Source organism: Macrobrachium nipponense, chromosome 47 (genome assembly GCF_015104395.2).
Source record: "Macrobrachium nipponense isolate FS-2020 chromosome 47, ASM1510439v2, whole genome shotgun sequence".
NCBI classification, from domain to species: Eukaryota; Metazoa; Arthropoda; class Malacostraca; order Decapoda; family Palaemonidae; genus Macrobrachium; species Macrobrachium nipponense.
The window spans coordinates 18963744-18990327 of NC_087222.1; the positions used below are offsets into that span (position 1 = coordinate 18963744).

At 43.7% G+C, this 26584-nt stretch overlaps 1 protein-coding gene and 1 pseudogene across 4 annotated transcripts in view; both read left to right on the top strand.

The window, feature by feature from the left end:
• LOC135204742 (zinc finger protein OZF-like) overlaps window positions 1-26584 on the top strand; it is a 569882-nt gene that overhangs the window by 294622 nt on the left and 248676 nt on the right. The gene's annotated exons all lie outside the window — the stretch shown is intronic.
• Window positions 17221-19226, top strand: LOC135204741 (gastrula zinc finger protein XlCGF8.2DB-like; annotated as a pseudogene).

Consider the following 26584-nt stretch of genomic DNA (forward strand, 5'->3'; position numbering starts at 1 on the left):
GTAGGGGGTGCAAGAAATGTGAGAGTCTTTGCTCCATGGTTGATGTGGACCCTCATGCCCTTTGTGCTAAATGTCGAGGGAGTGAGTGTACTAGAAACTTACCTTGTAATGTGTGTGTGTGTGTGTGTGTGTCCTGATCCTGGTCGTCCGAGCAGTGGGGAAGGTATGAAGGGAGGAAGTGATCTCGGGGGAAGGCTGCCAAGGCTTCGTTCAGAGGGTTACATGCCCTCCCCCAACAACTCCCTTGGTGGCTGATCCTTCATCATCCTTCCTTCCTCCTTGTAAGCTCCCTCGACTTGCTGTTTCCTCTTCAGGGGAAATTTCCCCTTCTGCTCCTTTGTCTGATTCATCAGGCAAAAAAGATGGGAGAGGAGCGGATGCCAGTAATGCTCGCTCCAAAGGGGATCCTTCCCCTTCAGAATGAGGAGTCTCCCTTCACTAACCAGACTTTTGCTCCTTCAGTGTGGTGGCTCCATGTTCTAGGGATTTGCATAAGGCATGGGTTGAGTTGGGCCTTCCGGGAATACCATCTGTACAGGGCCTTGTCTCCCATTTCTCCTCGGTCCCTGTGACTCATGTGGCTGTGGTGGTGACAACACCTACCTTGTCTGTGCCAAGCTATGTAGCTCCTCCTCACTTAGTTTATCTCCATCACCCCACCAATGTGACTCCCTCTGTGGTGATGGGGACATCCCTATATTCTGAGGCAGGACATGTCCATGCCCCTCCCACCTGGATACTCTGTGTTTTCTCCCCCAGCCACTTTTGTCTCTGTGGCCCCTTGAACACTGTCACCATTCGTTCTCCCTCCAGGTGTTGGTGCTCCCTCAGTTCTTGTACCCCGGCCTGCTGCTTCCCCTCTTCCTGCTTTGGTACTTACCTGTGCCCACTCCTACTGTTGAAGAAGGAGAAGGTGGTCTCCCCCCACTACCCAAGAAGTCTCGTCTAGGTCCAGGCCTTTCGCTGCATCACCTTCCTGCAGGTTCTCGCAGCAAGAGGCAGGGAACCTGGAAGCTACTATGGCAGCTTTTCAGGTAGTCTCCTGGCTGGATCTGTGGTCTCACAGTATCCAGGGTTGCAGCATCCTCAGGAACTATTATTCCCGGGGAAAACTCGACCTTTGGGGAGACTTTGTCAGTCTGGAGGTAGGGCCATTTGCTACTTAGCCCACCAGACTGCCAACCTGTGGGTGAACCTGGTGTTGGGGAGGAGGGATGCAGTTCTGCACCACATCACCAGGTCCGTTGGTCTAGGTTTGGCTTTGGTTTTTAAGAATGGACTGTTGCTGGGTTCTGCTCTTCTCTTCCCTAGAGAGTTGGTAGATGCTCTGGTGGAGAAACATAGAGCTGAACACAGCGACCATCCCATCTACCAGGCAGTTGCTAAGACCTCAGGGACTTCGCATACAACTGCATCTAGACCACTGAGTCAAGCTAGCTCTTTCTCCGCCCCTAAGAAGCCTATTTCTCCTAACGGAGCATGAAGAAATACCCAGCCTTCTTATGTCTCCTTGAAAGGATCACAGTTGGGCTCCTTCCAGCCCTTTCCCCCAGGGGAAGGGAGGTAAGGGAAAAAAGAAGATGGGTAAATGCTAGGGGCGGCATTCCCCTCCAGCTGCTGCCTTTGGTGGGGGAATGCCTATTGAGCCATCAGGCAACATGGCAGCAATATGGAGCTGAGACCTGGATAGTAGATATCCTTTGGGAGGGATATCTACTCACCCTTCAAGTCGAGGCCACCTCTCACCAACTCTCTGGTGTGTCTTCAAACATACATCGATGGTTCGGCCAAGGATCTAGCACTGAAGGAAGAAGTGCATGCCATGCTGAGCACAGGAGCTGTGAGATCTGTCTCCTGGTTTCTACAGTCGACTCCTCTTAGTAGAGAAGGCCTCTGGGGGCTAGAAGCCAGCGATAGATCTCTGTCATTTGAAGTTTGTTCAGCAGACTCGGTTCATGATGGAAACCACACACTCCGTGCTTGCTTCGATCAGGGAGGACGACTTCATGCTTTTGGTGGACTTGAAGGATGTGTATTTTCAAATAACCATTCGTCAATCCTCCAGAAAGTACCTTTGCTTTATCCTGATTGGACAGTGTTTCAATTCAGGACACTGTGCTTCAGACTCTTGACCGCCCTTCAGGCAGGGCCCATTTGGTAGGGATATGTCTTCTAAGGTATCTAGATGATTGGCTAGTCCTGGCAAGCTCATGCTTTTGCTACAGGACAGGGACCACCTTCACAATTTTTGTCACGATCTGGGGATTATGATAAATTTGGAGAAGTAGGATCTCATTCCTACGCAGAGGATAACGTACCTGGGCGTGTTGATCGATATGGAAGCAGCATGAGTCTTCCCCGCAGACTCGCATATCAGCAACTTCAGGAAGGCAGCACAGCTGTTTCTGTCACGACAGGAGCTGCCAGCTCGGCAATGGCTAATCATGATCGGTCACCTGTCGTCTTTGGCGAAGCTGGTCCTTCTCATGTGGCTTCACCTTCGGTCTCTCCAGTGGAGAATGAAGGAGCTTTGGTCACAGGCTTGAAACCCTCAATCCTTTTTCATTTCCCTGTCTAAGAAGTGAGAGAGGATTTAGCCTGGTGGATGGATGACTGGAACCTCTTAATAGGAGTGGAGTTGCACACACCCCCTCCGGACATGCTTCTCTTCTCAGACGCATTGTTCAAGGGTTGGGGAGTGCACCTGGAGCAGTTGCTGACTGCTGGAGTGGGGAACCATTATGACAAACACCTTCACATCAACATCTTTGGACTCAAGGTAGCCTTCCTAGCTCTCCAAGAATTCCAGGACCAAGTGATGGGACACTCTATGGCCTTGATGAACGATACACCACAGTGATGACAAGTGTCAAGAAGCCAGTGGGGTCATTTATCTCCCACTTCACCAGTTAGCTAAGTACATTCCAGGCAAGAGGAATGTAGTGGTAGACAAGTTCAGTCGCCATAATCAGGTGATAGGAACAGAGTGGTCCCTTCACACAAACGTGGCAGAAAGGTCATACGACCTATGGGGGCGTCCAGTCGTAGAATAGTTCATCACCTGGCGCAACAGGAAGTTACCGATGATTCTGGTGGCTCCCAAAAGGTCAAAGGCCATTTGGTATTCCGACCTGATAGTTCTTCTCTGAAGCACCAAGAGAAATCCCTCCTTGGCACAACCTTCTATGTCAACCCCACATGGAGTGGTACCAATGGCAATGCAGTCCCTGTGTCATCACAGCTAGAGGTTATCCACCACCTCTTGTGAACAAGAGGCTTTTCTCAACGAGCAGCAACAGAGATGGTGGGATACCTCAGACAGTCCTCTACAGGGAAAGTGGGCCATCATCTGTGGTTGGTGTCATGTATTGGGCTTCTCTCTGGTCAAAGCTACTCTTCAGTAGGTCACGGAGTCCTGGTACTTCTATGCCGGGAGAAGCTCCTCTCTGCTTATGAAGAGCCTCAAGAGGTCTTGCCAACCCAGGGAACTCAGGCCTCCTGAGTGGGATGTGACTATTGTATTAAGGAGCCAGACTTGTCCGCCTTACGAGCCTATATGAGAGTCATTAGACAGGAATATGACACTCAAGACTGTCGTTCTGCTTTGCCTAGCATCAGCGGAGGAGTTGGAGAGCTTTTTGGTCTTTCCATTAATGTTAAATACTTGAGGGGATGAGGATGGGTTACACTTGATTTTGTAACTTCGTAGCGAAGACTCAGAACTCATTGGTTTCAGATGCTAGGTTTGAGTCCTTTATGATCCCTTCCCTAGAGGACTTTTGTGGTAGTGTTCCAAACAAGATGCTGCTTTGTCCTGTTAGAGTGCTATGGTTTTATCTGAAGAGGACTCGACATCTCCAGCCTCAGTGTTGACAAATTTTCGTTGGCAATGAGGTGACCAAGAAAGAAGTGTCTAAGAACACTATCTCTTTCTGGCTTCATGAAGCAATCAGGGAAACATATTCTGCTGAAGGTAAGGACACCAGTACCTTTTGTCTGAGAGCTCACGAAGTCAGAGGTATTGGTTCTTCCTTCGCATTCTGCAAGAACCTTCCGGTACTGGAAGTGGGGGTTTGGTCTAATCAGACCACTTTCACCTCTTTCTACCTTCGGGATATAGCCCACAAGTCCTTGGATACTTTTTTCTTGGGACCATGGTGGCTGCTCAAATTGTGTAGCTTACCCTACTCTTAACAGGAAAAGGCTGCATCTCGCCTTTTGTTGTATGGTATGAATGTGGGTGTGAATGGTGGAAGTGACTGGCTCTCCTCCTCCCTTCATTCTACTCTCCTCCTTTGGGCAGAGAGTTATGTCCGTCACATGCTGGAACTGGCGGCTGAGTCAGGTAAGACTATATGCAGAGTATCCTTTTTATATTCTCTGAATACACTGTAGAAGCATATATCCTTTCTTTATCAGCACCCCACCAAGAACACAACTCCTGCAGATAACTGGGGACTGCCTGTACCAGGAAAGTGGGCCGTGTTCTGTGGTCGGTGTCATAGACTGGATCTCTCTCTGATCAGAGCTTCTCTTCAGAAGATCGTGGACTTTCTAGTCTTTCTTCACCAAGAGAAGCTCCTCTCTGTATCTGCAGCTAAATGTTACAGGTCTGCCTTCAACCTAGTCTTGAAACTGAGGGGTCTAGATATCTCCTCCTCTATGGAGATATCTTTGCTCATGAGAAGCTTCGAGAGGTCTTGCCCACCCAGGGAACTCAGGCCCCCGGAGTTGGATGTGACTCTTGTCCTTCGGAGCCTGACTCATCCTTCTTATGAGCCTCATCGAGGGTTGTCAGAAAATTATCTAACACTCAAGTCAGTCTTTTGCTTGCCCTGGCATTGATGAAGAGAGTAGGAGAATCTAGTTTCAGCATCTTGCTTAGCCCTACGATCTTCCTCGTCACAGTCTCGACGTCTTCTGCCTAGTCAAAGCCTTCAAAACTGTGCACAAACTGTGGACACAGTTTCTTCCAGGCCCCATTTAAAGTGGTCGTCTTCACCTCGTCCCAAGCACTTGCAATGTTCTTCACTGCATCAGCAATGTTGTAGCCCTTCCAGAATTGCTTCAGTGTCAACTCCTTGTTAGCTTCTATGGCCCTCAAAGCAAAACGTATGGTCCTTCTAAGGTAGTAAGCCTTGAAATTAGCAATTACTCCCTGGTCCATTGGCTGTATCAGCGATGTGGTATTGGTGGGAGGTACACCACCTTCACATTAGGGTGCATGTCGCTCAAATTTGAAGGGTGACCAGGGGCATTGTCCAGGACTAAAAGGGCCTTAAAAGGCAGACCCTTCTCAAGTCAAATACTGTTCCACTGCTGGCACGAAATGGTCATTGAACCAATCTTCGAAGACCATCAAGGTAACCCAAGCCTTCTTGTTTGATTTCCAAATCACAGGGAGTTGACTCTTGAAAATGCCCTTGAAAGCCCTGGGATTCTCAGCCAAATACACCAGCAAGGGCTTAAGTTTCAAATCGCCACTTGCATTGGCCCCAAACAGCAAAGTCAGTCGCACTTACCAGCTTTATGGCCTGGTGCTGACTTCTCCTCCTTGGAAAGGTACGTTCGATTTGGTATTCTTTTCCAAAATAATCCAGTCTTATCCACATTAAAGACTTGGCCAGCCGTGTAACCACCATCCTTAATTATCTCAGCCAAACCACCTGGAAAACTTTCTGCTGCTTCGCTATCAGCACTAGCAGCTTCACCTTGCAGCTTCACATTATGCAAATTTGCACGAGCCTTAAAACGGTTAAACCAACCTCTACTCGCGGTAAATTCACCACCAGCACTGCCTTCTCCAAACTTTTTCACTACTGCCTCATGCAGCGCTCTAGCCTTCTCCTGGATCACACTTAAGCTCACTGGAACACGTTCGCTGGTTCTGGTCTTCCAGCCATCATCATGAGGCAATTTCTCCATTTCAACAATGCTCTGGCTACGTTGCTTCTTGTTAATCACCGTTGACTTCATCGGCGCAGCATCCTTAACGTGCTTAAGAATACGTTCCTTGTCCTTCACAATGGTTACCACGGTCGTCCGGCTCAACCCTAAAGAACGACCTATCTCGGTGTTAGTTTGTCCCTTCTCCGAACGCTTGATCACGTCATATTTTACCTCCATGGTGATGACCTTCCTCTTCTTGGATGAACTATCATCGGAGGAAGTACTCTGGCGTTTAGGAGCCATATTAATTGCGCAAAAAAAAGCAATGAAAAACAGAACCGTCTCAGCACACAACTAGTGATATGCAGGCAAGCACGCGATTGAGGTGGCGTTGTTTGGTATTATTACGCTTAGTGTCCTCGACCGTTCGAGGTCGTTGTTCGGTCAATTTACCATACAGTTTCAATAGCGTTAATTAATTTATGCGCCTCTGCTCAGAAACTAGTTCTGTGTATGAGGTATCGTTAAAAAGCATAAAAAAAACGCAGTAACCTTGGAATTTGCGTTGTAATCTAACCAGAAACTTAGTTTTTTTAATTATGTACTTGAAACAAGCAATGATTTTTTCATTATTTGCGTTTTTGGACTGTTTTAAACTGTGCATCCCAAGCTAGTGTATCATTCATTCGCTCGGAAACTAGTTCCGCATATGAGGCGTCACTCTAAAAAAATTTAAAAACAAAAAATACGACATAAAAAGTGTCGAAAATCATCATAACCTCAAAATTTTGTTGTAATGTAACCAAAAACATATTTTCATACAATCAACTCACATGTCAGATATATACATAGCTAAGACTCCGTCGTCCCATCTATGTATATATCTGCCAGGTAAGTATGTATGAAACTTTATTGTATCATAACAATATCATTTTTATTATATACTGTGCTAAACTATAAAGGATTTTTATCATAGCATGCATTTTTTTAAAAGCGTCGTTAACTCGGAGCGTCGGAAGCATCAGCGTCGTAACCTCGGAACAAGCGTCGTAACCTCAGAACAAGCGTTGTAACCCAGGACGGATTTTTCCATTGAATATTTAAGAAAAAGCGTCGTAACTCGGAACGTCGTAAGCCGGAAACCGTCGTAACCCAGGGACCGCCTGTACTTGGTCCAGAGGTCTGACCATTGATCCTGCGGTGCACACCCCGATCAATCGGACAGAGGCTTGGATCCCTCCCTCGCTCTTACGACCAGGGAGGCATTCCAAGGTTGGGCGAACACCAGTCTGTTCACAAAAGACTCAGATTCCTCCCACCAAGAATGAGTCTTCCTATTGTAAAAAGGAACCGAAGGTTTGTATCTCGTGTCGGAACAAATGACAATTTGTCCAAAATTGCATTTTTCCTAACTATACAAACCTGAGGTCCTTTTACACATAGCCCCACCTCATGCCACCCCTCACTCTGCAGTTTTTGCTTGGGCCTAAAGCAAAAGTGATTCTTCACCTCCCAGTCGCGCGGCGCGTGCACTGTCGGACAAGCAGTTAACTACCGAACCCCTTGTTTGAAAGCTTACAACCTATCCAGCTGCCGCTAGTAACCTTCCTATTGTAAAAAGGACCTCAGGTTTGTATAGTTAGGAAAAATGCAATTTTGGACAAATTGTCATATTTCGAAGATTGACGCCATCTCGATGTTTGTGGAGTTGCTTGTGTTCAACAAACTTCCCATTTCCTGTGCTAAATCTGCACACCACTTGTACCCATAGACGCTGGGGCACTTTCATCACAACAATGATAGCAATGACTTCCAACCACTACTTTTTTAAGGAAACTACGATTTTTGGTAGGAAGAAGAAGAAGAAGTGTGCACTAGATAATTATTTAAATAAATAGTTAAACGGCAGTATAAGGTCATGAATTGCATAAATATTTTTACATACTATTCATGATTATTAATTTGAAAATATTCGTTGTTGAAAACGTAACTAGATTCCTGACTCAAATATCAACAATTTTGCTTGTGATGGTACCTCCGGCATTCTTCGCGCTCTTCAATTGTTTATGAGTGTTGCCAATTGGTATGTGTTTACCTTCCAAACTGGGTATAAGACTTGCACAAAACCGGGGAAATAAGTGAAATTAGCGTATCTATTTGTAGTATATATATATATACATATTAGAGCAATTTTATCATTATTGCATTACTATGACAACTATAATTCATGGAAACAGTTTGTAAATGCATCAGCGTATGTGGGAAGCTTCACTAGATCGGCAACGATGGGCCATTTTGCCGTTGTCTGCTTGAATGTACTTCAGAAATATCTAATTTTTTGGGGTAATTTGGTTGCAAAAAAGGAATAATAGACATGAATTAAATAAACATTTTGAAGTAACAAAGTAAAGTTAAACTAAATAATGAGTAAAGTAAACAATTGTTAACAATTTGTTAAAGCTATTTTTTATTATTATATTTTGTGTTATTTTCTTTTATTGTGTTTTGTTCTCTCTTTCGAGATCAGACCTGAGAAAGGTCTCGTTTATCTCTTTCCAAGTAACCTTGTAAACCCCATAAACTTGTGTGCTGCCCGTAAGTGTGTTTGTGGAGTGAACGCTTAGGAACCAGGAACAGCAATGTGGTTCAAGTGCAATTTTGAGTGAATTAAGACCAAAATGTGTATATTGTTCCGACACGGAATACAAACCTTCGGTCCTTTTACAATAGGAAGGTTACTAGCGGCAGCTGGATAGGTCGTAAGCTTTCAAACAAGGGGTTCGGTAGTTAACTGCTTGTCCGACAGACACGCGCCGCGCGACTGGGAGGTAAACAATCACTTTTGCTTTTGGCCTCACAGCGTGTGGATGTGTTTCTTCGCTCTCTGCCCCGCTTCAACACCGTCGTTTGCTTTTGTATGGTTGTGTTTTCTTGTTCTGTTTTGGTAGCGAAACTGACTGTAAGTACAATAATTTTCTTGCATTACTTTATATCAAGTAAATTTATTGGTCGATCATGGATTCTCCTCGCCCTCCAATTGTCCGGCGACTGTGCCCTGGGACTGAGGGGCGTAAGTGCGGTAAGTTCCGCAGTTTTCCTGAAATCGACCCCCATGTTTTGTGTGCTCGGTGTCGGGGGCGCGAGTGCTCCCACTCCGAGCCCTGTGATGTGTGTATTGATTGGTCGGAGGTGCAGTGGGGCTTGTACAAGGGCAGGAAGAAGCGAAGGCCTGCAAAGGAGTCGTCGGAAAGCTCACCCGCGACTCCTTTGGTAACGGACACTTCGTCGTCTTTCTTGCCCCCGCCCTGCTCAGCTCCCACGTATGGCACCTTCCCCCTGGGGGGGGGTTTCCAGGTCCTTCTCCTCACCCGATCTGTCGAGTGTGGAGGAGGGCGCTTGGTACCCCGACGTTGAGTTGTATTCAGGGTCCTCTATCCGTTCGTCCACTTCCCGCGAGCGGGTTGAGACCCCCCGTACTAACCCGACCTTTGCTTCCCCAGGTGCTTCTGCTGCGAGGGACGACCTTGGCCAGGTGTGGGCTTCATTGGGCTTGCAGGGCGTGCCCAGTGTCCAGGGGCTCTTATATCATCTTGCTGGCGCTGGCGCAGTCACGCATGCCACGGTGACCACCACCACCACTACGTTGACCACTCCAGGTTATGCCGCTCCCCCACATTTGGTGTATTCTCCTCACGCAGTGTCGGTAACTCCAACCACCTCTGTACAGGGTCCGATTGCCGTGACACGGGGGAGTGTGCTGTCGCCGCCCGGGTTTGCCGTGTTGCCGAGACCTGATTTCCAGTGCCTGAAGAGCTCGCCCCTGGACCTGCCGCCGGTGCCAAGGATATCGGTGTCGCTGGTCCGTCCTCCTGTGTTGGACGTGCCGCCTGCCGTGCCTGCCGTACCCACCCAGATGCCGATGACTGTGCCTGCTGTGACTGAGACGTTGCCGACTGTTCCTGCCGTGACTGTGCCTGCTGTTCCTGTGATGCCTGCCCCTGCCGAGGTTGTTCCTGCTCGTGGCGTTGCTGTACCCGACGTTGGTCTTTCCGGACAGGTGCGTCCGGGCCCTGTTGCTTCGGCAACAGCAGCCCCGGCTCTGCCCTGGATGGTAGACTTAACGTCGGTCCTGAGGAAGCTGACGAAGAAGAAGAGGAAGGTGTCGTCGTCGTCGTCTTCGTCATCGTCGTCTGCCGCCTCTCCCCCTTCGACTTCTAAGGCTTCCAAGCTGAAGAAGAAGTTTGCCTCCTCCCCTCCTAAGAAGTCTCTTTCGGGAGCTTCTCAGGGCCCGTCTTGCTCCGGTGAGACAGGGGGTGCTTCTGTTGGTCCTCCTGCTCCTTCGGGAGCAGGGCCCGTCTCTTCTTCCGCAAGGAAGAAGACTACGGGGACCAGAGGAGTACCGGCTAACACCGGTACTTCCTCGCCTGGTGCCAGAGGCTCTGCCACTGCATCAGGTTCCGTCTCGGCCTCTCGTTCGCGAGAGGTACCGAGTGTACGGTCGCCTGCCAGCGACCGTGCAGCCAAGAACTAGACGCCAGAGCTCGCTCGACGTCAGGTTCACGGCACGGAGCGGAAGACTGGTGACAGCCGCTCAGGCGACTCTCACCAGGCCAGCTCTCGCTCTCGCGGCGACCAGCTGGCTACCCGGGGTGCCGTGACGGTCTCTGACCGTCCACGTGCCGAGGCTGGGAAGAGGTCCCCCCGATCGCCGGTGCCAGACGCGCCGTGAGGACAAGCACCGGTCTCACCGTGACAGTGAGCTCTGCAGGTCGCCCAACCGTCACCCTCACAGGGAGTGTGCGGGTACGGCATCCAGCAGCAGCTCATCTGACACATGAGACCGGGGCCGCTGTGCTCAGTCCAGCCGTTCTCCGCAAGGAAGACGGCTCGACCAGGCCTGCAGCTCGATTGTCACCGCGGGTTGGCGATCGCCTGCAGCCCTCCAAGCCGGCTGGTCCTGCCAGCGAGCGGGGGGGGAGCGTCAGGTCTGCCTCTCCCGTACCTTCAACCTCCTTGGGTTACACCGGGAGGAGCGAGGTATTGCGGAGTGATCGTGAGGGGTGCGCCCCTCATGATCCCGTCACGACGCCGTACGTGCCAGGCACGGTTCTTGGACCGGCCAGGACGTACGTGCAAGTGGCTGGAGGAGACCGAGAGGGGTCTGTCGCCGTTCCCCCCTTGAGGGGGGAGGGTCTCGGGAGGTGCTCCTGTTCGAGGGACTGGACGGTCCTACTCCTCAGGATGCAGTGACTCCCGAGATCCAGAGGAACTTTGCCGAGGTTATTGCGCTGATTCGTCAGCACAACGACCTCGGGGAAGGGTTGCCGCTCCCACCTTCTGAGCCCACGTCCCGGCTCGAGTCGTTTTGGGGCCCGAAGAGGGAACCCAAACCGACGGTGGGGTTGCCGCGATCAGAGCTGGCCAACTCTGTCTTGAACCAGGTTGAGTCTCTTGTCTCCGGACAGGAAGGCTCTCTCAGGTCAAGCAGATCGAGCAAGCTGCTTCCACCTCCTCTACTGCGACAGCGGCAATTCTACGTGCCGTCAGAAGATCCGATGCCGCCCAAACAGGTAAACCCGAAGTTAGCCAGGCTAACAACGGGTGTGTCTCTGCAGCAGCTCCTGTCTGAGAACCTATGGTTCTCGCAGCAAGAGGCACTGGGCCTGGAATCCACTGCCATGGCAGCTTTCCAGGCCGTCTCCTGGATAGACCTGTGGTCCCTCACAGTGTCTAATGTCGCAGCCAACTCCGGGGGAATTTCTCCCGAAGAAGACTCGGCTTTCAGGAGGCTTTGCCAGTCTGGAGGAAGAGCCATCTCCTTCCTCGCCCACCAGACGGCAAACCTGTGGGCCAACCTGGTACAGTAAGTCCTCGGGTTACGCTGGTCTCGACTTATGATGTTTCGTGGTTACGAACGCGCCCCCATAAAAATATAAAAATAATATTTTGCGTCGTTCCGTCTTACGCGGTTTAGCGTCGTAAGCAACGTAAACAAACGCGAACTAGTTCCGGGCGCGCACGGCGGAGAATACGCTTTGTGGGAGAGGACGGCGTCGCTTCGCTACGCTCATTCCTCGCCCATACGCCATTTTGGTTGTTTACACTGCCTCTCTCTCCCTCGTGTTGTATCGTTTTTGTAACTTTTTTGCTCTTTGTTATGGCTCCCAAGCGCAAGGCGGACTCTTCTGATGGTAGTGCATCGAAGAAAAGAAAGGCCATCACCATGGAAATTAAAGTGGACATTATAAAGCGATCTGAGAAGGGAGAAACGCCAACAAACATTGGCCGCTCGCTTGGCCTTAGCCGTTCGACCGTTGCTACCATTATCAAAGATAAAGAGCGCATCGTTGAACATGTGAAAGGATCTGCTCCTATGAAAGCGACAGTGATAACTAAGCAGCGTAGTGGATCTAATAATTGAAATGGAAAGGTTATTGGTGCTTGGTTGGAAGACCAAAATCAACGGCGTATCCCAGTCAGGGCCTTATGCTTGATTCAGGAGAAGGCGAAAAGAGTGTTTTGAAGCGTGAAAAAAAGAAAAGGGGGAGAGAAGTGAAAGTGAAGAGTTTGTGGCTAGTAGGGGTTGGTTTATGCGATTTAAGGCTCGGGCCAATTACCATAACCTTAAATTGCAAGGTGAAGCTGCTAGTGGGGATGAGAAAGCAGCGAGTGAATTTCCTAAAGCGTTGTCTGAGATAATTAAGGAGGGGGGTTATTCTGCTCAGCAAGTGTTTAACGTAGACGAGACAGGTTTGTTTTGGAAACGTATGCCTAACCGCACTTACATCCGCCAAGGAGGAGAAGTCAGCACAACCCGGTCATAAAGCCAGCAAGGAGAGGCTAACTTTACTTCTTGGGGGTAATGCTGCTGGCGACTTCAAACTGAAGCCCTTGTTGGTGTATCAGGCTGAAAATCCAAGGGCACTCAAGGGCATTTGGAAGGGTCAACTACCAGTAATTTGGAAGTCCAACAAGAAGGCATGGGTGACACTTGCCAGTGTTTGAGGACTGGTTCGTAACACCATTTTGTTCCAAGTGTGGAGCGGTATTGCGCCTCCAAGGGTATCCCCTTTAAGGTGTTGCTAGTGCTGGACAACCCCTGGACACGGACCCTGCCCAGCTGGGAGACTTCAACCCTAATGTCAAGGTGGTTTACCTTCCACCTAATACCACGGCCTTTTACAGCCTATGGACCAAGGAGTGATTGCTTCGTTCAAGGCCTACTACCTACGAAGGACAATTGCTATGGCTTTACAGGCAACTGAAAAACCAAGAAGGACTTGACTCTGAAGGACTTTTGGAAATCCTACAACATCCTTGATGTCTGTAAAGAACATTGCTAATTCCTGGGAGGAGGTTAAGCAAACAAACATGAATGGTGTCTGGAAGCAAATTTGTCCTCAATTTGTGAATGATTTCCATGGGTTTGAGACACAGTTCAGCTAGTTGTCAAGAACGTTGTTGCCTGAGTAAGGAAATCAATTTGAGATGGAGGTTGATGATGTTACAGAGCTGCTGGAGTCTCATGGCGAGGAGTTATCTGCTGAGGACCTGATACAACTGGAGAAGCAGATAATAGAGGAAGAAGAAGAAGCACCCACCCCAGAGCCTAAGGCTTTCACAAGGCAGGACTTGATAAGACATGTAGAAAGATTGTTCGATTTTGGGGGCTTATTAGCTATAGACCTCTTTGCAACCTGGCACAATGGAAAGCTCCTGGTGTTCTGTTCTTTTGTGCTGGACCCAGGGGCAGCAATAGGAGAGGCTTTTCAACACCCATGGGACAATCTCCAAGGCCTATGCTTTTCCCCCATTTTGTCTGATTCATTGGTGATCAACAGGGTCATGATCACCCCAAATCTCAAGATGACCCTGCAGCTCCCAAGTGGCCACATGCCGAGTGGTATCTGGACCTGCTAGCTCTACTTTCCTAGGTACCAAGAGAGATTCCCCCTTGGCATAACCTGCTGTACTAGCCGCTCATAGAAAAGGTATAGCCAGGCTGTAGAGAACTGTCACTTCATACCTGGAGACTATCCACCATCTCCTGTGAGCAAGAGGTTTTTTCTCATCACACAACAACCAAGATTTCTGGATACCTTTGTAAATCTTCAGCAGCTGCGTACTAGGGGAAAAGGTTATCTTCTGTGATTGGTGTCATTGATGGGGTATCTCTCTGGTCGGATCTCCTCTTCAGCAGGTAGCAGACTTTCTTGTCTTTCTTCACTGAGAGAAGTATCTCTTCGTCATAGCTGTCGGGAGCTACAGAGCTGCCCTTGGACTAATCCTTTGCTTAAAGGGTGTCGATATCTCTTCCTTGTGGAGATCCCCATGCTGTTGAGAAACTTCAAACAGTTTAGCCTTCCCAGGGAATTCAGTCCCCCGGAGTGGGATGTGGCTCTTGTCTTACGGAGCCTGACTTGTGTACCCTTGCCTTTACAAGAACCATCAGACAGGGATCTGACCTGTGTTCTTGCTTACCCTGGCATTGGCAAAGAGAGTTGGTGAACATCATTGACTTTCCTTCAATGTTAAAACACTTGAAGGATGAGGATCTGTCACACTCTAGTTTGTCCCAGAATTCGTAACGAAGACTCAGAATCCATTGGTTCCTGACACCGGATTAGAGTTCTTTTTGATCCCCTTCCTAGAGGACTTTGCTGATAGTGATCAAGAGAATATGCTACTGTGTCCAGTTCGAGTATTGTGGTGCTTTCTAGAGAGGTTTCCCAACATCTCCGTCCTCAATGTCGACGACTCTTTGTTAGTGCTGGCTCAACCAAGGAAGAGGTGTCCAAGAAAATAGTTTCTTTGTGGATTTGTGAGAAAATCAAGGGAGTGTGCAGTACTTCTGATGAGGTAGATAGGAGTACTTTCTGAGTAAGAGCTTAGAAGGTTCGGGCATTGGTCAATCCCCTAGCATTCTGGAAGAACCTGTCGGTTCCAATAGTACTAAGGGTGGGAGTGTGTTCATGAAACCGCACCATTTCATTCATTCACTCCTTCTACCTTTGGGATGTTGCCCATGGGTCCATGGACACCTTTTAATTCCTGTGGTGGCTACTTAACAAATTGCGTAGCTCACCCAGCTCCCCTAGAGGGACAGGTAGCATCTCGCCTAAGGTGTTCTTAGTGACAAAGAGAGTGTGAGTGACTGGCCTCCTCCCTTTCTCTTTTTATACCCCTCCTTGCCTGCAGGGCAGAGGGAAGGTTGGCGAATCGTCACATGCTGAATGGGCGTGCAGGTGAGCTACATAACTAAGTACTGTACCCTGTCTATAATCTAGAAGTCCGTAGATTAATAGATGAATGTCCATCCCCTCTCTCTAGCAAAGGGAGAGAGGGACTGACAATAAAGCAAAACACTATAGGTTCATCCAAAACCTTTTTGAATCAATGAAGCAATACATTACATGCCCATTAATTCGAAAGGTCCAGAAGTCAGACAGCTGAACAGCACATAAGCTCAACATGCCAGACGCACAGGACTCCTTCCTCTGCTCTACATGACCAGGAAGGAGGCCCAGGTGAATTGAGGTACCAGTCAGTTCAGAGATTTACTGAGAATCCTTCCATCAAGTTAACCACTTTATTTAAAGTTAAACAGCTGTTTTCCCAGCTTATGCTGCAATTATATCCATATGTGAAGACCTTCTGGTTTGTTGTATATTAGGAAAAATACACACTACTTAAAAAATTTTGTAGTTATTCCACTTTTGCAGCATTGAAACAAAAGGGAAAGGGCTTTTTACTGTATTCATTTTTATTTATGTATGTATACATTCATGTAAATTTTGGTAGGGCTGGAGTTAAATGTGATTATATTGCCAAGTCGCAAGCCATGCATATGCAGATACACTAATCGAGGAAATGCTGTGATATGAAATTTCCATAGGTATGCAAACCAAAACCTTATATCATCTACCATCAAAGCCACCCCTCTTTGTTCATGAACTTTACTCACTCTTCTTAACCACCAGTTAATCCATTTCCATCATGCACTGAAAGATACTCCTTCATAAAAAGCTCTGGTTCATATAGCTCTGAAAAAAATGTCATATTGAAGAAATGTAGCAGCACATACCTTCCAAGACTGTCATCAGTGTTGCTGGTCATAATAGCTACTCATGTATTGTATCCACAATAACAATCAGTGGAACTAATTTGAAAAATTTCATCTCTCTTCAAATTACTACTCAATTGACCCTTACTATTTTTTTTATTAATATCTACCGCATCTGTGGATAATATGGTGTTATGTATAGCTGGATCACATATAATTAAGCATTTGCTGTGTACTTTACCCTTCCTGCTGTTACCCCCAACACAAAACTCTTATGCTGTCTCTTGAATTTTCTATTCTTGGCTTTTGATTTGTTGATAAGATATGTTCATAAGTAATTTGTATTCTAATGTCAAGCTAAGAAGGTTTATAGATGTGAGGTGGGTGGGCGTCAATACTAACTGTTAATCTATTGTTGCATTGTTGCCTCAGGAATGTTTTGATGCTGTGTCTGGACAACGTTTGGTATGATTGTATTCATGTTTGGATAGAACAATCAAATGCATGCTTTGTTAATCGGCCTGAGACCTTTATGGGAACCTGAACTGAATTTGATTTATTATTTTGCTGCTTCAGTTCTGGCATTATGTTTCCTAACTCTGTGTTGCATTGTTTGATTTCAGATTCTCCCTCAGAAGAATCTTCCTTCCCTTCGTCAGTTTTGATTAGCATCAGGATTTTGGGAAATGCATGTTGCTTAAAACGGTACTACATGGAACATTACCAATAGCAACTCTTAAAGTGTTTGAGACAACAGTGAATTATTGTACGTGCATTTAACAAATTTAAACAACAAGTAAAAGTTGTTTTGAATATTAGATTCATAACATCAGCAGTGACATCTGGTTGTAGTCCTTCAAGATAATTTACTTAATTTTTAACAGATTTATTCGGTAATTATTTGTAAACATTTGTGTGTTAAGAGTTCGGAATTGAACACATTGTCATTACAGAACAGGACAGGACATAAGGCTAAAATGGAATCCAGAACATTCTTTAAAATTTAAAATTTCCTTTGAAAAGTGAAACTGAAGGTGCATTATCACTACCTTCCATAAATCAAGAAAACAGCAACTTGGTTGCCTTTAGCGGAACCAGTGATGAAGACTTTTTGTCTGGATCCATTTATGGACATCAAAATAGAGCCAGAGGATCCATTGATGGACATCAAAATAGAACCAGAGGAATTCTGTGAGTCTAATGAAGATGATTGAATATTCATATGAAATGAATTCAATAGTGAATGAAAAAAACATCTACAAACTTGCAAAAAGGAAGTAAAACAAGAAAGAAGGATCCGTGACAATGGAGAGAAGCCTTTCAGATCAGCTGACTGTGATAAAGCATTTTACAAGAGAATTAATCTTACAAATGATATCACAAATCCTTCCAGAGAAAAATTCATATGCAATGACTGTGGGAAAACATTTTCCTCGAAACATCCTCTTATAGTTCATATGAGAATCCATACAGGAGAGAAACCTTATGTGTGCAAGGAATGTGGTAAAGCATTTTCTCAGAAAAAACATCTTACACGTCATATGAGAATCCATACTGTAGAGAAGCCATTCATTTGCAAGGAATGTGGGAAAGCATTTTCCCAGAAACCAAATCTTACAAGTCATATGAGAATCCATACAGGAGAGAAACCATTCATGTGCAAGGAATGTGGGAAAACATTTTCCCACAAACAACATCTTACAAGTCATATGAGAATCCACACTGGAGAGAAGCCATTCATGTGCAAGAAGGAAGTGGAAAGCATTTTCCAATAAACCAAGTCTTACAAGTCATATGAGAATCCATACGGGAGAGAAGCCTTTCATGTGCAAGGAATGTGATAAATCATTTTCCCAGAAATCAATTTTTACAAGTCATATGAGATTGCATACTGTAGAGAAGCCATTCATATGCAAGGAATGTGGGAAACCATTCTCCAATAAACCAAGTCTTACAAGTCATATGAGAATCCATACGGGAGAGAAGCCTTTCATGTGCAAGGAATGTGATAAATCATTTTCCCACAAATCAAATCTTACAAGTCATATGATATTGCATACTGTAGAGAAGCCATTCATATGCAAGGAATGTGGGAAAGCATTTTCCTACAAATCAAGTCTTACAAGTCATATGAGAATCCACACTGGAGAGAAGCCATTCATTTGCAAGGAATGCGGGAAAGCATTTTTCCACAAATCAAGTCTTACAAGTCATATGATATTGCATACTGGAGAGAAGCCATTCATGTGCAAGGAATGTGGGAAAACATTTTCCCACAAATCAAGTCTTACAAGTCATATGAGGTTGCATACTGGAGAGAAGCCATTCATGTGCAACGAATGTGGGAAAGGACTTGCCCACAAACAACATCTTACAAGTCATATGAGAATCCACACTGGAGAGAAGCCATTCATGTGCAAGGAATGTGAGAAAGGATTTTCCCAGAAAGGAAGTCTTACACGTCATATGAGGTTCCATACTGGAGAGGATAAAGAAACAACATGATAAAATAAACCAGTTAAGGGCAGAGATCTAATAAATCACCAACTATATGAGAGATCAAAATCTCTCACAAAATCTGCTCAAGAAAATAAGGAAGATAAAGAAAAATTCAGAATAGGGGACGAACAAGTGAGTGGAAAAAAAGGCCCTAGTTTCACAAATAAGAAACAAACAACAGAAGATAAAAGTAAAACAGATAAATTGGCAGTTTGTTGAAAATCCAAAGATTGTTTATAGGAATATGACAAAAGAAACAGTTGAGGTACGAACACCACCGAGCAAGGTTTTGCACCCCAAAATAAGTTGCACTTGATGTGGAGTTAATTATTGTGAACTTGTCTGCAAAATCTATAGAAAAAAGGGCAACAGCAACCTAAGGGATGATAAAAAGAAAAACCATATTTATATTTTTATGATCCAGTTCATGACCATCATCATTGCTGTTACTCAAAGAAGAGAAGGAGAATCTGAAGGAGGGTCTCACTGAAAATGCAGATGAAGGCTCTTCATTTGCAGAGTCTTTATTGGAAGTCAGGGCAGAGCCAGAGTGAATTTGATGCAAAATGGCTCTTTAACCTTTATGCAAAGGTAAAGTAAATGACTGGTTTTTTCTTACAATTGTTCTCAATGAACACTGTACAGTGCTAGGTTAAGAAACTTTCCTTTGTCTTCTCTACTTTTCTTGTTCCTGAGTATTATTTGAATGATTTCCAAATAAAGAATTATTATTGTCTTTGGCTGACACGAAGTTTTCTTCCTTTTGTTATTCAGCATTGTGCATATATGCACTTGTATATGAGTTGTAAGCTTGAATGTTTCAATGAAATGTTATTCTTAGTGGCAAATAGAAGGGATTGATCCTTCATTAAACTTCAATGAAATTTAGGTGCAGTTTTATTTGATTATTTTCATTATATGGTTCTTTTGGTTTTTAATCTTCTACAAAGTATGTGCTACAGCATTGTAAGTAAATCCTAATGCCTTGTATTCACACTCTGAATACTACAGTGGACTGTGTAGTATTTTGTTTTAGGTTAACCAGTCTGAAGTGTTGAGAAGACTAGACTTGTTATGTAAATGACTAAAGTAATGTCTTATTCTGATTAGATTAAACCTCTTTTTTTTCATTCTATAAACTTTTAAAATATTAAAAAATAATAAAAATTGTTTATACATACGTACAATTTTTCATTTGACCCTGTTAAAACTTAAATAATATCAGATAATATTCTACGCTGCAAACGTGAATGAATGCACCATGATGTGGTCCTGAATGCACCGAGTATCTGGTCCCAGTGCACTTTTCCCAATTGAAGTGCATCTTTCCTTGTGGTCCCAATGCACCAACTTCATTCACATAACAGCTGCCTTTGGTGAACTGTGTCGATGACTCTACTATTCACTTTGCAGGATTATTTTCTTTGATAAATCGAATCAGATTAAAAAGTCTGAATAAAAACAGAATATTACAAAACCAACAAACACATCCTACTATGAGGGAGAAGTTTAAAACTTGACTACCTTACTAGGTTAGCTACCTCTTAATTTAGACTGCAAAAATGACTGTTTCTGTAGCTGGTAGTTAACCTCTAAAAAAAATGACTCTGCTAACTATTCCTTCAGACCTGTGGTGGCTGCGCAACAAATTGTGTAGCTTACCCAGCTCCTTTATCAGGAAAAGGTTGCTCTCGTTCTTAGATATGCCATTGTGTAGATGGGAGAATGAATGAGGGAGTGACTGGCTTCTCTTCTCTGCCCCTTCATCATTCTGCTTTGGGCAGAGAATGGATCCAGCTGTCACATGCTGGAACTGATGACCGATGCAGTTAAGTTTTGCAATGGACAAACCCACTGGTTATATTTGCCTACTGTCTTTTAACTCTCAGATCATCTCAGCATATTTTGTGGTGGGGCTACGTCTCTTCCCTCATTGGAAAAAGTCAGAGGAAGACTTCTTCTTTTACCTGAAGATCTCTCGAAGACTGAGTTTTATCTTGATGCTTGTATGGCCTCTGCATAATGAAGTGTGGAAACAAAAAATATCTAAACTATTATCTTGACACTTGAGTTGAGGGGAAGTTATCAATACCTACTATTATCCCAAATAGTTGAAGGTATGACTAAAGGCATATTGACAGAGATTTTAAGTTCTTGGGGTTATTACGCTTATAACATTTAAAGCTACTTATTATGCCTTGCCATACAGGTGACAAAGGTAACCCTTGCCACTTTGTTTCAGAACTTCAGTAATGAATGAACATTGTAGGTGGTAAATATACTCGTAGTAGATATGATATGGCTAATTTACAGAATAACTAATGTTAAGACTTTAGTTTCACTGTCCTAACCTTCATTTAACCACTAGTGTCACCGGTTTAAAGCTGTGTGGAAGGTCAAGCGTTGGAATAAGGTACCTATTACAAAGCCATATTATGGCACCCTGTTGTTAAGTCGAATGGAAAAAACCGAGGGCCTAACCAAAGTAGGCAGTTATTGTAGAGAATTTTTTTCCATTGGGTTTCAACATAATTTGCACAATTCTAGACTAAAGTTCTTTAAGACGACTACAAAATAACTGACTTATGCAAGGAGGTTCTTCGGCAACAAAACCGTTACTTACTACCCGTCATTAAACTTGCATGATGGATAATATTGTACTGTTTCTCCCGTCGACTGCTGGTTCCTGGACTTCCTGTAGTCTTCCCTCAGGCTCTGGCATACTTGGACCTTCAACTAGTATCGTTGATATTAACAGGAACATTAGAATTAGGACGTTTGGCCTGTGACAGGACAGTTGAATGTGTCTAAATTTATGTATAAAGCTAAATTGTTGGCAGCACCTGAAGCTCATTTGTGTACTGGGTCAAGAATATCTTCTCTCTCTCTCTCTCTCTCTCTCTCTCATTTTGATGATAGTTTTGATAGTTTCCATATTTCAGAGTTATAAAGTGTCACTACATGAAGGAACTTATGCTTCTAGAATCTACATAAATTATTAAGAAAAATTCTAAAGTAATTAAAAGCCGAAAATGGCCCGTTTGAAGGTTAATCGAATGAAGCGGAATGAGTGCAAACTACTATTTCAATTAGTGACATATTTGAAGGCAGATTTTCTCCCTATTTCGAGCAGAAAATAAGCTAAATGAAGGAAATGATGCTTCCAATAATCAGCATAGACTAAGGAGGACGAATGAGGAACGATTCTGTATGAATTAAAAGCTGAAGAAAAGAAGCCACAGACAGAAGAAAGATTGATAAAGAAGCGAAATGAGCATCATCAATCTCCCTCTATGTTTCCATAAGCGTTTTGAAGGCTGATTTCCCTAATTCATCTGATGCCTCCCGATTCGCTCTAGTCTTCTTCCAACTGCCCTCTCTCTCTCTTTCTCCTCACACTTCATTCCCCCCACTTGATTGGTCTCCACTTCCACTCCGCCATCAATCAGGTTTCGATAGAATTACTGTTGTTTTCATTCCGTCAGAAATTCGTCCGCTGCCTCAGTTACCAGAACAATGTGATCAAGAAGCCTAGAAAACTATTTTTTTTTACAGCAAATACATTTCTATTCATTTTGAAGTTAGTGTTTATATATATATATCTTTTATATAGAAATCCTTTAAAATTAAAAACGTACAGTATTTTATAGACTTTTAAGCATAAATTTTTTTTTCCCAGTGGACGACACATTGCAGACAGATGTTTTGAGGAAAGGGAGATGAATTTTCATATAATATATGTGCAAAGAAATGTGGGGAAACGCATTTTCCCAAGAACCAAACCAATCTTTACAATTCATATGAGAACCCAACCACAGGGAGAAGCCATTCGTGTGCAGGATTGTGGAAAAGCATTTCCAGGAAAGATAGTCTTACAATTCATATGAGAATCCACACTGGAGAAAATCCATTTATATGCATCGAATGTGGAAAAGCATTTTTCCAGAAACAAAGTCTTAAACTTCATATGAGATTACATACTGGAGAAAAACCATTCATTTGCAAGGAATGTGGAGAAGCATTTTCCCATAAACTAAGTCTTAAAGTTCATATGAGATTACATACTGGAGAAACAAAAGCCATTCATTTGCAAGGAATGTGGGAAAAGCATTTTCCGAGAAACCACACCTTACAATTCATATGAGAACCCACATGGAGAGAAGACATTCGTGTGCAAGGAATGTAGGAAAGCATTTCCCATAAACCAAGTCTTAAAGTTCATATGAGATACATTACTGGAGAAAAACCATTCATTTGCAAGGAATGTGGGAAAGCATTTTCCCAGAAAACCACATCTACAATTCATATGAGAACCCACAATGAGAGAAGACATCGATGTGCAAGGAATGTGGGAAAGCATTTTCCCATAAACTAAGTCTTAAAGTTCATATGAGATTACATACTGGAGAAAAGCCATTTCATTTGCAAGGAATGTGGGAACAAAGCATTTTCCAGAAACAAAGTCTTAAGTTCATATGAGATTACATACTGGAGAAAAGCCATTCATTTGCAAGGGAATGTGGGAAAGCATTTTCCATGAACCAAGTCTTAAAGTTCATATGAGATTACATACGGAGAAAAAGCCATTCATTGGCAAGGAATGTGGGAAAGCATTTTCCAGAAACCACATCTTACAATTCATATGAGAACCACACTGGTAGAGAAGCCCTTCGTGTGCAAGGAATGTAGGAAAGCATTTCCCAGGAAAGATCATCTTACAATTCATAGAGAATCCCACCATGGAGAGAATCCATTCATATGCAACGAATGTGGAAAAGCATTTTCCCAGAAACAAACAAAGTCTTAAACTTCATATGAGATTACATACTGGAGAAAAACCATTCATTTGCAAGGAATGTGATAAAGCATTTTCCCAGAAACAAAGTCTTAAAGTTCATATGAGATTACATACTGAAGAGGAAAAAGAAACAATATGATAAAATAAACCAGTTAAGGCAGAGATTTCTCAAATGACCAACTATATGACAGATCAATATCACTTAAAAAATCTGCTCAAAAAATAAGGAAAATAAAGAATAATACAGAATAGGGGATGAACAAAGTGGAAAATTGGCACTAGTAAAGTCCCCTAGCTGCACAAATCTCCACAAAAAATAACAGGAGATAAAAGCAAAACAGATAAATAGGCAGTTTGGTGAAAATCCAAAGATTGTTTATAGAAACATGAAAGAAACAGTGGAGGTACGAACACCACCAAGCAAGGGAGACCTAGAGAGATTTTGGAAGCCACTCTTTGAAGACCCTAGACAACACCAAGAGAATTCATGGATTGACACCATTCAGGCAAAGAAGAACTAAGCCAGAAATTAAACAGCAAATGCCACCAGTAAGCTTCATCACAGAAAAAGTAACAAAACTAAAAGAATATATTCATTTCAAGACCCCAAGACTAGGCAAGATCTAAAATTTCTGGCTTAAAAAGATCACAGCACTACACCACACTTAAGTGCAAGCCTTTTCAAGAATAGTGAAAGGAGAAGAATCACCAGAGTGGCTCACAACAGGAAGAACCAATCTTCTCCCTAAGAGCTCTGAGACTGAGCTCCCTAACAAATATAGGGTCATCTGCTGTCTATGAACAACCTACAAATGGGTCACAGGAGTCATAGCAGACGGGATATATGAAGTACAAGAAAATGAGAGAAAGAATGCATCAGCTGTTGAAAGAAGATACGTAAGTCAGAATTAACATCAAAGAACAAGATCACTGCCATAAACCAGCTGGTAATACCACTGGTGACATATGGTTTTGGCATTGTAGACTGGCCACAAGGAGAGTTAGACAGGATGGATATTAAAACCAGGAAGATTCTCACCCTACACAAAGTCACATACAGACACCAGTGTGTGGACAGAATATATCTTCCTCACAGAGAAGGTGGATTAGGCCTGACTGAGATCAACCAGGCCTACAGAGCAACAATAGTAAGTATATAGCAGTACTTGAAAAGCTCTGAGGACGAAAACATCAAAAAGGTTGCCCAACCCCATAATGGAGCCCTGAGCCAACTAACATCAATAACAAAACAGGCTAAGAACTTTGCAGGAGATCTGATAGAAGACCGAGGGTACTGAACAGACTCCAGCAAAAACGAGCCAGGAAGACCAAGCAGAAATACAGTCACAGAGAGGAGAGACTTCGAATGGAAAGGTAGAAAGACAATGGAAGAGCAGGAAGATTTCAAGAAATGGAAAAAAGTTTCATAGACAACAAAGAGTCACTCAGCTGTATAAGAAATGGAGATCTAGGTTATGATGGAGAAAGACTGATAATAGGAGCACAAGATCAAGGCTTCCTAACAAAGAGCTTCAAGAAAATGCCAAGCATATCAGCAAATGATCCATGTAGGATTTTTCAAGCAGTGATTGAGTGTTAGTCATCTGATATCAGCCTGCAAGACTGCTTGCAGATGGTCACTACACAGCCCACCACAACAAAATGTGTGTAAAGTATACAGAACTGAAGTAAAAGGAAAAGTATAGGAGCATGAACCAGATCCAGTCACCTCCAATAGGGCTGTTGCCATCTTTTATGACAAGGAAATTCCAACAAGAAGATATATATAGAAGGAGGTGCTATGAGACCTGATGTTGTGATCTGGAACAAGGAATAAATAGCAAAGATTATAGATGTGACAGTACCCAGTGACTTTGGCCTCAATAGAGCTGAAAGGCATCAAATAACAAAATACCAAGACCTGAAGAATGACCTGAAAAGCACATGGGAACTGAAGGAAATAGAAAAAAATACCTTTAGTGGTAGGAGCAATAGGACTTATAAAGAAAAATATGAGAAAAAAAAAAAAATATCTTCAAGGTATACGAAATTACCCAGTATAAATGAGGTGTAAATTGCTGCCCTCAAAGCAATGGTAAACACACCGAGAAACTAGCCCAGCCATAGACCCCAGGCTGGGGTCCATTGCACCCCTGATATAAATTGAAAATTAAGAATAACATAAGCGAAAGAGAAACCATATAGTTGCTCTTTATGCCAAGAAGTTTTTCTCAAACAAGTCCTCTCAACAAAAGACAAAGATAATTCACACTAGACAGAAGCTGTTTACTGATCTTTGTCCAAAGTAGTTTTTATTACATGATTTTATTTAACTTGAATCCTGCGTTTGTTTTGAATGAAGGTGTCTCAAAAGTCATATCCTGTATCTGCACTTGGTTTCCAAGAAGTCTTTTTTTATTAGGGTTTTTCATTAGATTCATCTTAGAATGAATGTGTTAACTCAGTAGAAAGACGATGTTGAAACAGTTTTTCTCTTGTAGACTCATAACATATGTGAGCACTCATGGAGGATAGATATTATTCTTTTACACTGCATGTTGTACTTTTGTCTTCTATTCTGCAAATCATAGTCACTGGTTCTGAATGCCAGACTGTTTTTCAGGTGTCAAAATGCCCAAGCAAAGTCACTCATAAGCGAGGATGTTCAGTTGTACTGACAGATTTGTTAATGTTTTGCACCCCAAAGTAAGTTGCACTTGATGTGGAGATAATTATTGTGAACTTGTCTGCAAAATCTATAGAAAAAAAGGCAACAGCAACCTAAGGGACGATAAAAAAAAACCATATTTATATTTTTATGATCCAAATCATGACCATCGTCATTGCTGTTACTCAAAGAAGAGAAGGAGAATCTGGAGGAGGGTCTCACTGAAAATGCAGATGAAGGCTCTTCATTTGCAGTGTCTTTATTAGAAGTCAAGGCAGAGCCAAAGTATTTTGACCTGAGTGAATTTGATGCAAAATGGTTGTGTAACCTTTATGCAAAGGTAAAATAAATGACTTTGTTTTTTTCTTACAATTGTTCTCAATGATCAATATACAGTGCTAGGTTAAGAATTTCCCTTTGCCTTCTCCACTTTTCTTGTTCCTGTGTATGCTTGAATATTTCCATGAAATGTTATTCTTAGTGGAAATAGAAAGGATTGATATCTTCATTAAACTTCAATGAAATTTAGGTGCAGTTTTATTTGATTATTTTAAATATTTTCTTGGTTTTAATCTTCTACAAAGAATGTGCTACAGCATTTGTAACTAAATCCTAATGCTTTGTATCAGCTCACTAAATACAGTGGACTGTTTAATATTTGGTTTTA